This window comes from Pogoniulus pusillus, chromosome 22 (assembly GCF_015220805.1).
Source record: "Pogoniulus pusillus isolate bPogPus1 chromosome 22, bPogPus1.pri, whole genome shotgun sequence".
In the NCBI taxonomy this organism is placed as follows: Eukaryota; Metazoa; Chordata; class Aves; order Piciformes; family Lybiidae; genus Pogoniulus; species Pogoniulus pusillus.
Window position 1 is genome coordinate 6,575,899 of NC_087285.1, and position 16,132 is coordinate 6,592,030.

General features: G+C 36.4%; 1 protein-coding gene across 30 annotated transcripts in view; it reads left to right on the forward strand.

Annotated features, from left to right (window-relative positions):
* The window catches only part of TENM2 (teneurin transmembrane protein 2), a 1,869,083-nt gene that overhangs the window by 694,066 nt on the left and 1,158,885 nt on the right, over window positions 1-16,132 (forward strand). For all 30 annotated transcript variants that reach the window (XM_064161561.1, XM_064161557.1, XM_064161558.1 and 27 more), the window contains one exon: window positions 5,948-6,077. The gene's annotated coding sequence lies outside the window, so the exon portion shown is untranslated. The remainder of the gene's footprint in view (window positions 1-5,947; window positions 6,078-16,132) is intronic.

Genomic DNA, 16,132 nt, shown 5'->3' on the forward strand with positions numbered 1-16,132 from the left:
AAAGCTGGCAAGGGATTATTTAGAAGGTCTTGTAGTGATAGGATGAGGGGCAGTGATTGAAAATTGAAGCAGAGTGAATTTAGGTTGGACATAAGGCAGAAGTTGTTCTGAATGTGGAACGCTTGGCCTAAGGATGTGATTGAGGCCCTGTTCCTGGAGACATTCAAGATCTGACTTCCTGTGTCTCTAGGCAGCCTGATCTAGTTGGAGCTGTCACTGCTGACTGCAGGGTGGTTGGACAAGATGACCTTTGAGGGTCCCTTCCAACCCCATGCCATCTGTGAATTATTTATTACAGTTATCACCTACATGAAGTTCTTGTCAGAAAGGCTAGAATTTGGTTTAGGAAAGACCTGTATGATATCAAGAAGGCAATTATAGAAGGTGGAGTAGTTACAAGACCATATTTTCTCCACAAGTTTTCATCCAAGATGAATGGTTAAAATTTTGTGTAATACCAGAAGGCTTTAGAACACAGGAAAACTTATGGTATTTTGCTTAGTTTTAGGGTTGTTGTTGGGTTTGGCTTTTTTGGTTCATTCATTGTTGGTTTGTTTTTTTTAACCTCACGTTCAACCTTAGCTTGTTTTTTTTCATTCTAAGGGCAAGATTTTAATTTCACTTCTACTTTCTGAAGGGAAAGAAGCTCTATGCCAGCATAGTTTTATGACTGGCCTGGGGGCAGCAAAGTTTATTTCAACCAATTAAAATAACAATTACTGCTAGAATCACTAATAGGAACACTCTTTACTAGTTAGTTCTACAACCCAGATGGTAATTTGAAGCTTAAATGTTTTTTTTTTATCTTACTGTATCGTACTGATTGTTCCCTCTTTATAAAATGTTTTTCAGTATTATGGTACAAAATTTACTTCATTTACATAGTGGTTACAGGTCTGCTCGGAGTTAAATCTCATAATAAATACCATTTTAAACATGCTTTCTTAGCATTTAGTAAATGTGATTTTTTTCCCCCAGTGTGCCACATAAATGTCTAATACTGAAATATTATTAAAATCTGAGTATTCTGATGGCAAGCTTTTTTCCCTCCAGCTTTACTATTGCTCTCTTAATATATAGCCAATGCAGTTGCATATCAGAAGTCCAGAAGGTATCTCACAATCATGTTTCTCCTTCACAGCTCTGGAATGCTTTTATTTCTGTGACAACAAATAGGCTTTGGGTTGTTACTGGTCTTTTAAATTCTATTATTATTCAAGAGACAACTCGAGTCTGGGTCTCTGCCGATCAACCAGTCCATTGAAATAGATTTAGAAGCTTTCCACAAATAATCTTTGGTCTATTAATGTTATGTCTCATACTTCTCTTCCCCTCTTCACATGACTTGGGCATTCATGTAGTGATTTATGGAAAAGCTTCTTGATTTTGGTAGACCCAAAACACTGGACCGTTGAGGCTTAGCTCTTATTTGTCCACCTGATATCCCATGGCAGTAAAAGAAGATGAATTATGTATTTCAGTCTGAGTTCCATGAGTATAAATGTAGAATCATCATTGTAATGCTGCTGCTGTTACTCTGAGTTCACATCTGAGTGACTAGCAACAATCTTATGTCTTTGAAATAGACTGATTCCTTTTTTTTTTTTTAATTACTCAGCACAAACTCCCTTTTAGTTTCCGTGAACATATTCTTACTTACAGCCACAATCTCAGCACCACATCTGCCAACACAAGTAAATAAATGTTAATAAAATGTTGGTGTCATAAAACTGCATATCTTACAATAATACTAATTTTGAAATTCTGTATATTTGCTATTTTTTATTGTAGTAGTTCCTTTTGGGAAGAAAAGGACTGTAGTAAATGACCCTTATATATTCTTGTCCCCATTTCTGTTATGTTGTGATAGTGTCAGTGGCAGTCTTTTTGGGCAACACACATTTGGATTATCTTGAGCATAAAAGATTTGTATAAAGGAGTTCCATCCCATTCCTTCATATAGTTTTGGACAAGGAACACAATTAGTTGTAAATTTCTTCATGAGGAAAGAAAATAATGGATGGTCCTAGGGTTCATATTTGCTATAGTTCTGCTTTATACAGGAGGTAATTCTGAACAGGTATAGTAACATGATCTATTTATGACATAGAGAACTAGCAATTAATTCACATAGACTGATCTCTTTTTTTTTGATAGCTTTAAATAAAATGCTCAGAGTGAGGTTGTCTTAGCTGCTTGTATGAATTTGAATTATATCACAAGATAAAATGTTTTTCCTTGTGGATGTCAATAAACTTACCTTGTGGCTTTTAGGCACAAAAGTCTTCATGATGACTACAACATGGATGAAGCAATACTGGGCAGGGAAGGAGAAGTCTTATTCTGGGTTAATGCGAGTGTATTTGTACCAGCTTCAGCTAGCTCCTGTTTAAAGAGAGGATGGTGTGGTTAAGTCTTAACAGACTGTCAGGCTGTGCAACCCTTTGGCAAGTGGCAAGTAGTAAGCCTTCAAGAGTCTAACGGCTGCACAATGGACCAAATCTTGCATTGGCTCTTCATAGACTGCTGTGCCTAATGGATTTCTGATTTTTCACATGGAGGCACTACTTACATTGTGGGATCACAAAGGCCTTGTTCACTTAGCTTTCTGGTAGTCTAAACTTAGTAGATGTGTGACATCTGCAGCCTTCAGTTTTATCTCATGTGCTTGTATGATTTTAATTTCGGTGTTGGCTCATACAAACATAGTGTACATGAACATTCATAGGGTATATATGCATGCTTTTGTCTTGAACAGCTAAGAATGCAACAAAAGAGCAGTTTGCCTGAGTGTAGCATACCCGCCAAGAGGGAAACAATACCTCCTGGTTCCTCTTTACTTGAAATCTCTTGCTTATTCTGTACAGTTCTGCACTGTAAGCTGCTATGAAAGAGCATTGCTGAGGTATAAAATGATATTCTAAAGCAAAATGGAGAGGCTGGATACACTCGATGAGAGAGAGCAGGGAATGATCTGGCAAGTAAAGCAAAGAAGAAAAGGGCCAGACATCATGCTCTAGTTAGCCTTGTCCTGCTTCTACCAAGCTGTTTTTACATGTGAGCCATCTGCTGAATAGTTTGAATCACCTCCTTGATACTGGATTGAGTTGGGGAAAAACAAGCCATTCCTTAGGAATTTTCATTACTATTGGTTTGTCTCATGTGCACCTTATTTCAGAGTGCCACTGATGCTCGCTAGCCAACTAGGTTTAAGCTGAATCTGTACAGCAACTGTAGCTTTTTACTCAGCTATTTGCATAGATGCTCTGCTTTGTTCCAAATGGTCTCCCATGTAGATCAGTTCTGCATTTGTATTAAAAAAACTTCTGAAGGACCAGCAAGTTGATCCTTCAACAGTTGTCATACTTCATACACAGCCACAGGACTTCCTTTTTGATCTGTGCTTTGATCAAAGTCCAGTTCTGAATTTTAAAATGTTCAAAGTCTGTAAGTGTATTCTACCACTCGATAAACTGCTACAGAGGTTAGTCACTTGCAATATTAGAAGTGTACATGCTTAGGTTTCTGGAAGTTCTTTCATCTTTGATGACTAGACCAAGAAGTCTCTGTTCTTAAATTTCTGTTTTCCAGAAATTAAGTACAACTAAACTACCTAAATAAAAGACTGAAATATTGCAATAACTCATCCATGTGGTACATTTACATATTTTTGATGTCTACAGACAAAATACCTTCCATACTGTTGGCAGACCAGCCTAAAGTTCAGGAGCATATCTTAAACCCTTCAGTAGCCCTGGAATTTCTTCTCTGCTGTGCCACTTGATAAACCACAATAGCCTTTACCACCTTTCTTCTGGGACTCAGGGCTCTGAATTGTCTCCTAGATGGGAATTATGGTTTTCTACTTTTTTTTTTTTTTTCATTAGAAGACAAGAAGTTGCTTACACTTTTCCAAATCTAGTTTGACTATCCAAACCTTGAATGTGGACCTTAGGGCTGTCAAGCTTCTCAAGGGAAGGTATTGTAGACTGAATATATATGTTGGTCAGTTTCTCACTTTTTCTACTAGTAAATATTCATAAATTTTCAGTTAAAGCCTCAAAAGAGGCTGGAGCTCTTACTCTTGCCAAATTTATAGTCTGGTAGCTAAAGTGTGTGTATTTGTGTGTATATACACATACATTTTAAACAAAACTCTGATTTGAAAATTGAGGTTTCTGAACCCCTTGCCTTCGGTATGCAGAAGCTTACTGTGTTAGCTTGGCTAACTAGACCTGGTGACCTAGAAGTGTTGCTAAAGCTCCGAATTCCTGCTGTAGATAAACTGCTAACCTTTTCTGTTATCAACCACAAATAAAAGCAAGAACAACAAGATCTGAAAGTGACTGTATATGAACTACTTTTACAAATTTGACCAAATAAATGACCAAACCTTTTAGCTTATCTCAGGAATTCAGTTATTTTTCCACCCTTCCTATAGCAATAACTTTCAGCTTGAGAGATGTAAATTACTTCTTTCTTCTAAGCCCTTGCTTGTTATTGTGAAGCCCTGGCAGTCTTTTAATTACTGATGTTTTCTCGTATTCTATACATCTATACTCTGTGTGTCATACAAGGCACAGTAACAGGCAATTTCCCCATATGGTCTTCCTCATAAATATTTGAATTTGTAAATGTTAACACCATTCAGAAATCCCAATAACATCACTGAGCTGCTAATGGTTATAGCCAATTTTATTTAAGTGCAACTTTTGCTTTTATAGGAAGGAGGTTTAACATTCCTTAGTGAGCTGTTACATGGTATTTTTGTACCAGAACTCTGAAGATCACATTTCTATCTGCTTTCTTTATGGATGGTCATGGATAGGCTGCTGTATGTAGTCCTCATGATCCACAGGCTGTGGTTTTATCTCACTGCATTGTAAAATAAATGCCATTTTCAAGGAAAAGAATCTTTTTGTCGTCCATTTCTCTTTTACATGTAAGGGAAAATGGATAGAGTAAATAGTGTTTAAGATTTACTTGAAAGAACTGCCTCAAAGCTCTGTGGTAATACCAAACATTTTTGCTGGTCATCTCTTTGAAGTTAATTGATCCCTCTAAGTGCAGCAGTAAGCATGTGGCAGCACTGCCATAATTCCTCTATACAACAGTACCATTTTGGAGCAGAGACATTATTCTTATTTTCTAGTAAACTTTTATCAGTGAATCTCTTGTTTTGGAAGCTTTACATAGCAGTGTTTCACTATCTATATGAAGGGAGAAAAGTCCTGGTTTTGTTGTGTTCTTGCATTCAGTTTAAATTAATGTTATGGTACATTTTGATACTATAACATATAATATTACTACTTCCCTATAAATCTAAGGTAACAACTTCTTTATTTTCAAGTTTGAGATAGATTTTGGCAGGAGGAGCAGATGCCATATAACATTCCTTATAGGGTTTATGTGCCAAAATATTGATATTATAATTGATGGTAAATTACACTGTGTAGTTTGGATAAAAATTATTATTATTATTGGATGATGTATGTAATATAATAATGCAATATATTTATTAGGATATGAACATTTCAAATTAACACTTGTGCATTGCAGCAGATCTTGATGTCACTTTTAAACTGTGGCCTAGAACGAGTATTTATCTCTGAAGATTAGTCTGCTATGTTATCGTGGCAAAAAAAAAAAACCACCTTTTAGTTATGGGTTTATAAATCACAGCATATTAGAAGTAAATACAGGGCACCTGTCACAGTACACCGAATGCATATTGTAGTGACTCTGGGCAAGGCCACGCATGTGAGCGTTCAGATAAGATACCCATATACACTATCATCAGAGAGTACGCAAAACATTGGATGTTTTTACAGCAAGTTTGCTGTGACCCTAGTTTTCTGATTGTTCCACAATAAAAGTCAAATTGAAAATTTAAATAATAAATGCAGTCCTTTTTTTAATTTTGGTGTTTCCTTGTCTTTTCATTTAGATGTAATCACTGTAACGACAGACTGAGGGCAAACGAAATTAAACCAGTTGGGTGAATTAGCTCAGCAAGTGACGGTTCACAGGAGAGTCTTTATCTGCTCTTTCCACAGACTGTGTGCACGTAATTGCAGGTAAGTGCACTGGCTACATTTTCTTCAATAGAACAATTATTATAGAAATTATAATTAAAGGTCTGATATTATACTCATGACTAGATATTTGGGTCAAAATTGTACATGCACTAGCTTGAAGCCTGTTCTAAAAATGTATTTGATTAAATTTATATTTTATTGCATCCCTTAAGGGATATGATTATGCAGCCAAAATTACTCAGTTAATTTCAAAATGATGCTTATAAAAAATGGACATTTTTATTAAGTATTTCAGACTTTGAATGCAGTGTTTTTGTACTGAGGTATAGTTCAAAGGAAAGTTTTCTATATGCATATCTCTATGTATTGTAGTTCTGTGCTTCTCAAATTTTCCCCAAATGGTTTGTGTTTACCAGAAGATGTATTTGAAGTATTTAAGGCCCCATGAAAGGCCATGGCAGAATCAAGTACCTAATTACTGTGTACAACAACAACAGTCTCTTGTAAATGTCTCAGTACTGTTATTCCCAGTGGGAGTGAAGACATCTATTATTCTGTGTAAAATACTAAGTCAGTTATCACAACAACTATCAGTACAGAATCTTATTAATCACTACTGAAAATGCCAATGGAGAGGAGGACTAACACTTTGGGAAAACGCCTTACTTCAGACCACTTCTTGCTAAATACCACATAGAAGATGAAAGGTACTCAGTGGGCTCCATAAAGATGCATTTTATGATAGTTTAATGCAGCACCCAAAGTCCAGATTTGAACAGCTCTTTGCTTACAGAGGCCAAATAAATGTGAGGATTTAGTAGTTAATACAGCCAGCTACTTGGCTAGTGTTCTACTAAAATGCTTTAGCAAGGCCTTTGAATCTGTAAAACAAAACATGGAAAGAAATTCTACTAGAGTAAGAATGTAGCAGGTGACATTTTCAGTGTGAGCCAATCAGTTCGCATTTTCAGGGCATGTCTGAACTTCTGAATGTGCAGCAAGCACATCTGTGGTTTCTGGAAATACTGGATAAGTTCCCTTTTTGGGGAGTGCATAAATTCATTTCTTCTTTATAGTAGTTGATAGCAGAATGTAGAAGAGATAACAATGAATTACATAAAAGTAGTTTTCAAGACTAAGGTGTCTCTTGGCATGCATTCATAGCACCAGCCAACACTATCCTCTGATTATCTAGTGAGTATACTGCTCTCTAAGAACACACATTTATTTCTTCACATTCTCCAAGCTAGCAGCACCAGTATTCTACAGCTACATTTTTATTAGTTCACAGACTCACAAACTTTATAGTAACTCCATAAAGAAGGAAGATTGGGAACTAGTACTAAAGAATGAATAGCAAGAAAATAAGAACTCTGTTGACCTGGATTCCTGAGTTAATTATGCAAGTCAACTCCTGTTGTTGCAGATGGAAGACTATAATATCTGGATTTAGAGATGCATAGGTTCCTAACTCCCATTGGACTCACATGAGAATTAGGCTCCTAACTACCTTTCTTAATCTGGGATAAAGTGATCTGAGCAATGTTCACTGTCATTAGTGTGGAATTTTTGTCTGCTTCAATGCAATTATTTTGCATTTACTCTGTCTTAGTAACAATAAAACTCTGGCCACAGTTAATTTGTTGTCTGTAAATGGTCTGTGGTTTTAGACTTTGGAAAGAGAAATCTTACAAGAGAAATGCTGCTGAGAAAGCATATTCGTGATCTGAAAAAAAAACATTCTTCTGCAAGATGCACCCCCCCACACACCTTGCTTAGATTGCTTGCAGCAATTCCAACCATTGCTGCAGAGTCAAACTTAGAATGCAGAGGGAGCATTGTGTCTATATACTAGTAAGGCCTTTCATTAAATCCTTACTTTTAAAAATAATTGGTTCTTTTAATCTATAATGGAACATGGAGTTACAGGCTGTCTGTGATTAAAATTAAACCTTATTTGTCTTTTAATATGGTGCTATGTTCATCTGTAATTGAGTAGGGATCGATGCCAACCCTGTGATGGGCAGTAAGCTTATTCAACGTGACGGAGATAGATTTCAGGGAAGACAGACTTTGCTGTTTCTATGTACAAGTGGGATGAGTAGACCATATCAGCAACATTTAATTATTTTGTAGGTAATTATTCATTTGAGGGATACAAGTTTCAGAGCAGTATTGGAATAGAAGGAAGACCAATACAATTACTATTTGGCTAAGTACACTGTTTGCACTGGTAGCTGGAAAGTCATAATGAGCTTTCCATTACATTTGAATGAAAGAGTGTTGTATTTAACAATAAAGGCTCAGACAAACATTCAGTATAACAATACTGACTTGGGGGAAAAGGAAAAAAGAAAACAAAAGTAACAAGAGAAACCATACAATGCATGCTTGTTTTCTTTCTTTCTTTCTTTCATTCTTTCTTTCTTTCTTTTGATCATTTGCTCCCGTGGAACCGTACAACAACTTAGTTTGAGAAGGACCTCTGGGGGTCATCTAGTGTAATCCCCTGGTCACCTGTCTCTAGTTAGACTGGGATATTCAGGCCTTGTCCAGTTAGGTTATGCCCCAGTACAAGGACTCACTACATCCCAGGTGTGAAACTTCAGCTTGTTCCTGTCAAAACATGACTCCAGTCTGTCCAGATCCCTCTGAATGTCAGCCCTGCCCTCCAACGTGTTAACTGCTGCCCCTCAATTGTTATCTACATGCTTGCTATGAGTGCACACATTAATGAAGACGAGTCTAAGTATCAGTCCCCATGCTGACCCTAAGAAACACCATTGCTTACTGTTTGCCAGCTGGGCTTTCCAGCACTGTTGATGATTCTTTGAGCCTTGCACCCTAGCTGGTTCTCTACCTACCTTATTCAGTTATGCAACCTGGCTCTCAACAATTTGATGATACTAAAGTCAGGGTATCCTACATTCACTGACATCATGTCCACAGAACCAGCTACCTCATTCTAAAACTGAACCCAGGCTGGCTGCTCCAAACCCTTTTCTTTCCATCTATTTAAAAATGGTTTCTAAGCAAATTTGCTCCATAACTTTCCTCAGAACTGAGATGAGGGTGACAGCCCTGTGCTTAGTGAGATTTGCATTTTTGCTCTCTACTTTGCCCTTTTTTTTTCAGTGATCAGAAGCCTGTCTGGAATTGCCACTAATTGTTCATTACCTTTCAAAATGATAGAGAGCAGAGAGGCATCCTTCAGCACCCTCAAATATGTCTTACACGGTCCCATGAATTTCAGTCATCTTCTGTGGGTACTGCTTCACTCCCATAGGAAATCTTGGAAGGAAGTACTACCTTCAAAGCTGGAAGGAAATAAAACAACAAATCCTCCCAGATTTTGTGCAGCCTTTCATAATAAATACGTTTCCAATCAACTTGAACAGTCCTACTTGAAAAATGTAGGTTAATATATGGCTATTGTTCAGGAAAACTAGATTTATTTATTTTTTACTGCATTTTCTCTGTCCCCTGCACCATAAACAAATGTTAGTTTTTATACTGCCCACTAAGCTATAAATATTAATATTTTACTAGTGATACTGATAGAAGAAATACTTAATTTTATTAGCAGTATCTGAACTGAAAGGACTATGATCAGAGTAGTCATAATTTTTAGAGTTGTTAGAATATTCATTATTTTTCAGAAAAGAAAGTAACTATGACTCTCTTACTTCCCCACCCCCAGCATGGGAAAGTTTAAATAAAGGTATTAGCCTGGACTAACTCTTAAACAAATGCCTTTTGACTTATCTGTAACAGGTTGGAACCTCCCCCCCTCCACTACTTGAAATTGCCCAGACTAACTCAGATGGTTTTGGAAGTAAGATGAAGCTATATTTACAGCACTGAAAAATTTACATGCTTATACATACAAGTATTTACAATTATATGCAAGTTAGAAGTAACACAAAACTCCTGATTTCCCTCCTGGACAAAAGCAAATTGCCCAGAAGGGCTCAAGGCTAACCATACCACCACTACCCCCTCTTTCTCTGTTTCAAACTCCTTTTATCTCAGAAAACCACACATAAACAAAATGGAAACCCATAGCTTATGTGATTAGTTGCTGAAATTAGAGGAGCAGTGTCAGAGCAGGTGAGGGTTAGAAGAAAGGGTGAATAGATCAAGTGACTCAAAGTCCAACCAGGGAGAAGTAAACAAGATAATGCCCCAGGAGAGAAGAGCTGAATATTATTTATGTTTTGACTTTTTATCCCACTCAGCAAACCAACAGATGATACAGACATCATCATTATTTTCTTTTCACAACCAATGAAATGATTTCTCTCATTAAAATATTCTATTAACCTCAAACCAGCACAGTTGTCTCAAGCAGATCATAATTCTTCAGAATTTCAGTTTTCATTGATTTCTGAGTATCTTTCAGTCAGTCTACTAAATATATCTCTATGCATACCCAACTGCAGTATCCATCTGAATTGTATTTATCATTTCCTTGGTTACTGCAATGTGGCATTTGTTCTCCAGAACTTTTCAAACTGTCCTACAGATAATCTTAAAAATTGTGTTCATCTTAGGATACCGAAGTCACAGATTCCAATTGAAAATCAATTCACTATAAAGGCAGGCCAGAAAAGGCAACTTAAAGCATTGTAAAATATGTGTTTTCTTTAGGAGTAATGTTTATTGCTCCCAAATAATCACTGTATTCCTACAATGCGTTTGCAGCTGCAAAAAATGAAGTGATGTGCTGATGCATCATTAATACTGGAACAGGCTGCCCAGGGATGTGGTTGAGGCCCCACCCCTAGAGACATTCAAGGTCAGACTTGATGTGGCCCTGTGCAGCCTGATCTAGTTGTAGGTGTCCCTGCTGACTGCAAGGAGATTGACCCCCGATTTGAGGGTCCCTTCCAACTCTATACAATGTGTGAATTAATACTGGCAAACTAATTTTTCTTTTGAAGATGTGATATATACTGTTTGAAGTTTTAACTAATTTAAAAGGATTTGGTAAACTCCTAAAGAGCTATATTCGCAAATAACAACACATTAATTCACAAAAGTTACACAGTCTGTGTTTGCAAAACAAGTCTAGATTTTACTAGGAGTTGAGCTATGGGCACAGATCTTCCTGATAACCATGTTCCTCAAAAAAAAAAAAACAAAAAAAAACACCACAAAAAAAACCCACAACAACTTAATTTTTATCCTACAAGGAAAGTATTTGAGGAGCAAATGACCAAACATAGAGCTTAAAACTCCAGAAAGGATTCGGGCTTTTGAACTTTTTAACAGGATTGATAATTGTTTCTTTGTGCTGTCACTTTTTAAAACTCTTAATAGCAGTGCCACCCTCAGGAGGGAAAACTCTCCACCAGTGTAATACAAATCAAAGTAGATTACACTGTCTGGAAGAGTTGAAGGCTAGTCAGCTACTACTTCTTCATTCCTCCATTCTTTTCCTTTCCTCCTTCAGTTTTCATAGAATGGTGAAAGGAGTTGCACACTCACAGAACATCTCACTACATTTGCCTATTTGTGACATGTTGTTCTAACCAAAGAAAGTTTTGTTCTTATTCAGCACAATAAAGACAAATACATTTAAATATATTTTTAGAGGCATAATTTAACACTAAGAGTATTTATATTAATGGCAGCAGGTTCTTTAAATTGTTTGCTCGATTCTTTATTTCATTTTTTTCAGGCAAAGTATAGTAGTCAGTAGTAGACTTTGAGCAAGAATATGGCAGTAGTAGTTTTCGACTACTAAAGACTCTCAACTTGCCTCCAAGCAGTTCTGCTTATAGATCACTGAAAGATCAAGTGATTCATGCTCAACCAAGACTTGTTTATTATATTTTTCCCTAGAAATGCACATATTCATATTCTGCAGTGTTAACAGCAGCAAGCTTGCAGATGCAGAGACTAAAAAAAACAATTCAGGAACCACTACAAAAATTCAGATAATTATTTCCAAAGTTACCCATTACTTCAAAATGTCAGATTTGTTCATAACAGTAACAAATTTGAAATCCTGTTTAATAATCCTAAACTAAGAATACAATTGGTATGAATTTTTTGGTGTGAAGTTGAATCCTATAATGTTTTTTTAAAAACTCACCAGCTGCATTTACTGATGCTTATTTACCACAGGAGCAGCAACTGATTCTATTTCTTACAAGAATGAATTAAGCTCTGTTCAGTATCCTTAACATAAATAATAAAAGGAACTTCCCTCAAAACCTTGAACTTGCCTTTATTGGCAATTATAATACCAGTTGGTTGATGCTGAACATCAGTGAGCTTCATAGGTCTTCGTGAATTATTATGGAAGATCATTTAAGAATGTGGAAATGCAGCCTCGTGGTTGTCAAGAGACTGCTATAACATGAAGAAAATGTTGGTGCTTATTGCATTGCAACATCTAAACCACTTCTCACAAGTGAGGAAAATAAAAAGAAACAAAACATGAACCATCTGATAAAAGAACAACCCAGAACTTTTCCTCATTGATTTTTAGAGATTAATACATTTTGACAATGTAAATCTGTTTGGAAAAAGAGTAATCATTTAAGGAAATATTCACTAGAACACTTCAGCTACTGCACTCTGGCCACCAAGGACAGGGTGTGTGTTTTAGAAAACTCATTAGTGAAGCCATCTGTTCCACTTTCCTTATGAGCTCTGCTACTTTGTGTGACTTCTCTATTTCCAAAATGTCTGTTCTCAGCATAAAGAGCACTGTCACAAATAGACAGAAGACATCTTTCCAAGGATCATAGACAACGGATGTTTCCACATGGTTCATTCCTGCACAGAAATGTCTCGTGAAATAGTTTAAATGCTAGTTAGTCTGTTGCAAATCTGTGATCTTAACACCTGAGTCCATTTGCATTTCAGAAATTCTTAGAGAGTTATTATCACTTTTCAAGTGGCTGTCCATTTCATATTCCTATGAATTCCTATACCAGGGGTACTGCGGCTGGTTTTATTGTTTGTTTGTTTTGATTGGGATTTTCTGAGGTGGGTCTGCCAGCTCTCTTCCTTAAATGTTCCTTGTGATGAAAGAGGTAGCTGAGATCTTTTCTCAAAATTTATGTTCTTCATGAACTGCAAGATGATATAGGGATTAGTAAAAGCAGGATATTATTGCTATTTTGGTATATTTCCTAGAAGCACTTATGCATCAGGAATGAGTGGTGTATATCTCTACGCAAAAGTTTAACTGAAAGAAGCTGAATTTAATTGCTCTTATTGCAGCATTATAAGTAAATTAAGTCAGTGCTGGTATTTTTCTTTCTGTAGGCTAAATAGATTTCATATGAACAGCTGAGGGCAAAGCAAAGAAAAGGAGAATAAAAATTTGGAGGGGAAAAAAATGTAATCCCTTGCCTTGCAATTTCTGAAAAAACATGCATGGTAGTGATGCATTAAACTCTTTGTGTTGATTCTGACCATGATAAAGCACAGAAGATAGCCTTCCAGACACTCTGCTGTAAGACCAGTTCTCTCATAACCATCTCTTTTACCTAGTTGTAAAGTGGCCCCTATTTCTGAATTTTCAAAACCCTCACCTTTCAAAGAACAAACACTACACAAAAAAGGTATTTTTTTTTCCTCAATTCTTTGACTACCTTGTTGATAAATATTGCATCATCAGTTCCGTGTCATTCAGCCTACAGTCTTTGTGGTTTGCTTTGTTACAAGCATGGGTATACAGCACATCATGGTCTCAAGTTTTTCAAATTTAATGGTTATTTTTAGATGGTTTGTAGTGAAAATTAAATTTGTCAAATCCTGTTGTGGTTTTAGACTTGCAAGATATGCTGTAGATAGGCTTAGTTTTAGTTCTGATGTAATCCCATTAAAACGTTACTATCTTCTTATACCAAGAGAGTCACTAAACCATAGAATATTTGTGCATTTTTGGTCTAGAGGCTGTGTTTAATGAACACTTACATTGAAGTCCTATTGCCAAATCATGCACAGAGTTGTCAATTGCCTGATTCTGTCTACATAAATATATATATACACATATATAATTTGCATATGCAAAAAATCCTGTGTCTACTGAACCGCAATACTGTGATTGCTTCCATAAATATTGCATGTTTTTAGATTTAGCTTTTATTACTGAATCTCCTTTTTAGCAGTGTTTTAAAGGTCAGCACTGGATGTGATACTCTCTAGGTTTCAAATAGGTCTGTATTTTAGGATTTGTGTAATTGGAGTCAGACAGTGATTTTACCTAAAGGTGACTTTCATATTATACTGCCCAGTGTTAGATCACTAATAAAGCAAGGTCACTGCAAGATCTGTTCTTATTAATTTGTGATTTGTTAAATTTGCTTTGGGGTTTTTGGTAAGCAACCTTTCATCATGGGAAAAAAATAGTAGCTGAAATAGTTTGGCTTTATGATTTACTTGAACTGGAATTCTGATCTTCAGTTCATATATGTTAAATTTGCTGTGTGACTTTAAGGCTAGCACTTTAGGGGAACCACAGAGTTACAGACCTCCAGAGGCTAGAGAGTGGCCAGAAAGTGTAATCTTTGCATTTTTTCCCATGATTCTACATCCCTATAAACCTGGCTGTAAAGTCAGTACCTTCTCTTTTCCCTCATCTCCCCATGGCATTTGCTTTGCCACATGTTAGGGTTTTAGGCCTTTGTGCATTTTTTTTTTATGTCTAGAAAGAGATATGTTCACTAAAAAAATCATCCTTTAGAGTGGATTTTTCTGCAAGAACTTAATAGTCTGTTGCTACTTTTTACATAACATTGCAGACTTTTTCAGTAACATCCTTATATGTATAAATAATACTTCAGAACAGCTTTGCTGACTGTGCTTAGTTTAATTAATCGTTTGAATCTTAGTTTATTGTTACTACCATGTAATTAAAAGCACAATATTTGGATTCTGTGCAGCCACCTACTCCATTGGTTAAAACAACTTCAGTACTTTAACTTCAATATTAATTCAATTTTTATTTAAGGCTTTTCAAAACACAAACTATTTTTGCTCAGAGAGTAACACAGCTTCTATTATTTTTTCCCCTTTCTATTCAAATTTCTAGAAGTATGCCTTTTGTACAGTTTTGATATGAGTTATTTAGGCTCTGTTATTGATAGTCAAACAATATGTACCAGTGTAGCTGAACTTAAAAGTCTTTTCACAATTTTAAGTTCTACTTGTCATTAGTTTTTATGAAGTGTTAGTTTTGATTTGCAAGATGAAGTTAACAGTTGTTTTAAAGAGTCTGTCTTTAGGTCCCAGTAATACAAAGAGAAATTCTGAAAGAGCAATTTATAGTTCTTGCACCATCCCAGTCTAAGCATGACCCATTGTCCAGAGCAATCTTGCACAAGAAAGTTTTCTGCCTAGTGAAGAGTTGGAATGTCAGGGTTCAACTAGGAGTGAATTTTTTGCCATACTGTAAACCTTTGACAAATGAATTTGATAGCACAGTCGCTGCCAAGTGACACAGTGACTGACAAAATAAGCATTTAAAATTTATGCATTAGCACAAAGATTCTTGTAGCAATCCAAAAATACATGTGCCCCAAACAGCAACTCTCACTATAACAATATTGTCTTGAGATTTTTTGTACTTTCACTTCCAGCTGCCACCACCCCCGCCACACATCTCTCCCCCCCCCTCCCCCCCCCAAGTCAATTCTATATTAGATCTAGTCCTTTCAGAATATACTTATCCCTTTACCTGGGAAAGTCTTGAAATCTACTTGAAATTTCTCAAGGATATGCTTATTCTTAACTAATTGTTACTGCTGCTCATGGTGGTATTGAAGTAAAGTTTACTGCTCTTACAGTTAGAAACCTAATGTTCTGCCTAAATTTACCTATTTACTTTCTGTCACCTGAAGAGAGGACTCCAGGGAGATCTAATAGCAGCCTTTCCCTACCTGAAGTGAGCCTACAAGAAGGCTGCAGAGAGACTGTTTATAGTGGCCTGTACTGTTTAGACAAGGGGCAATGTTTGAAATTAGACAAGAGGAGGTTTAGACTGGATGTTAGGAACAAGTTCTTTGGCACGAGGGTGGTGGAACACTGCAACAGGTTGCCAAGGGAGTTTGTTGAGAGCCCATCCCCGGAGA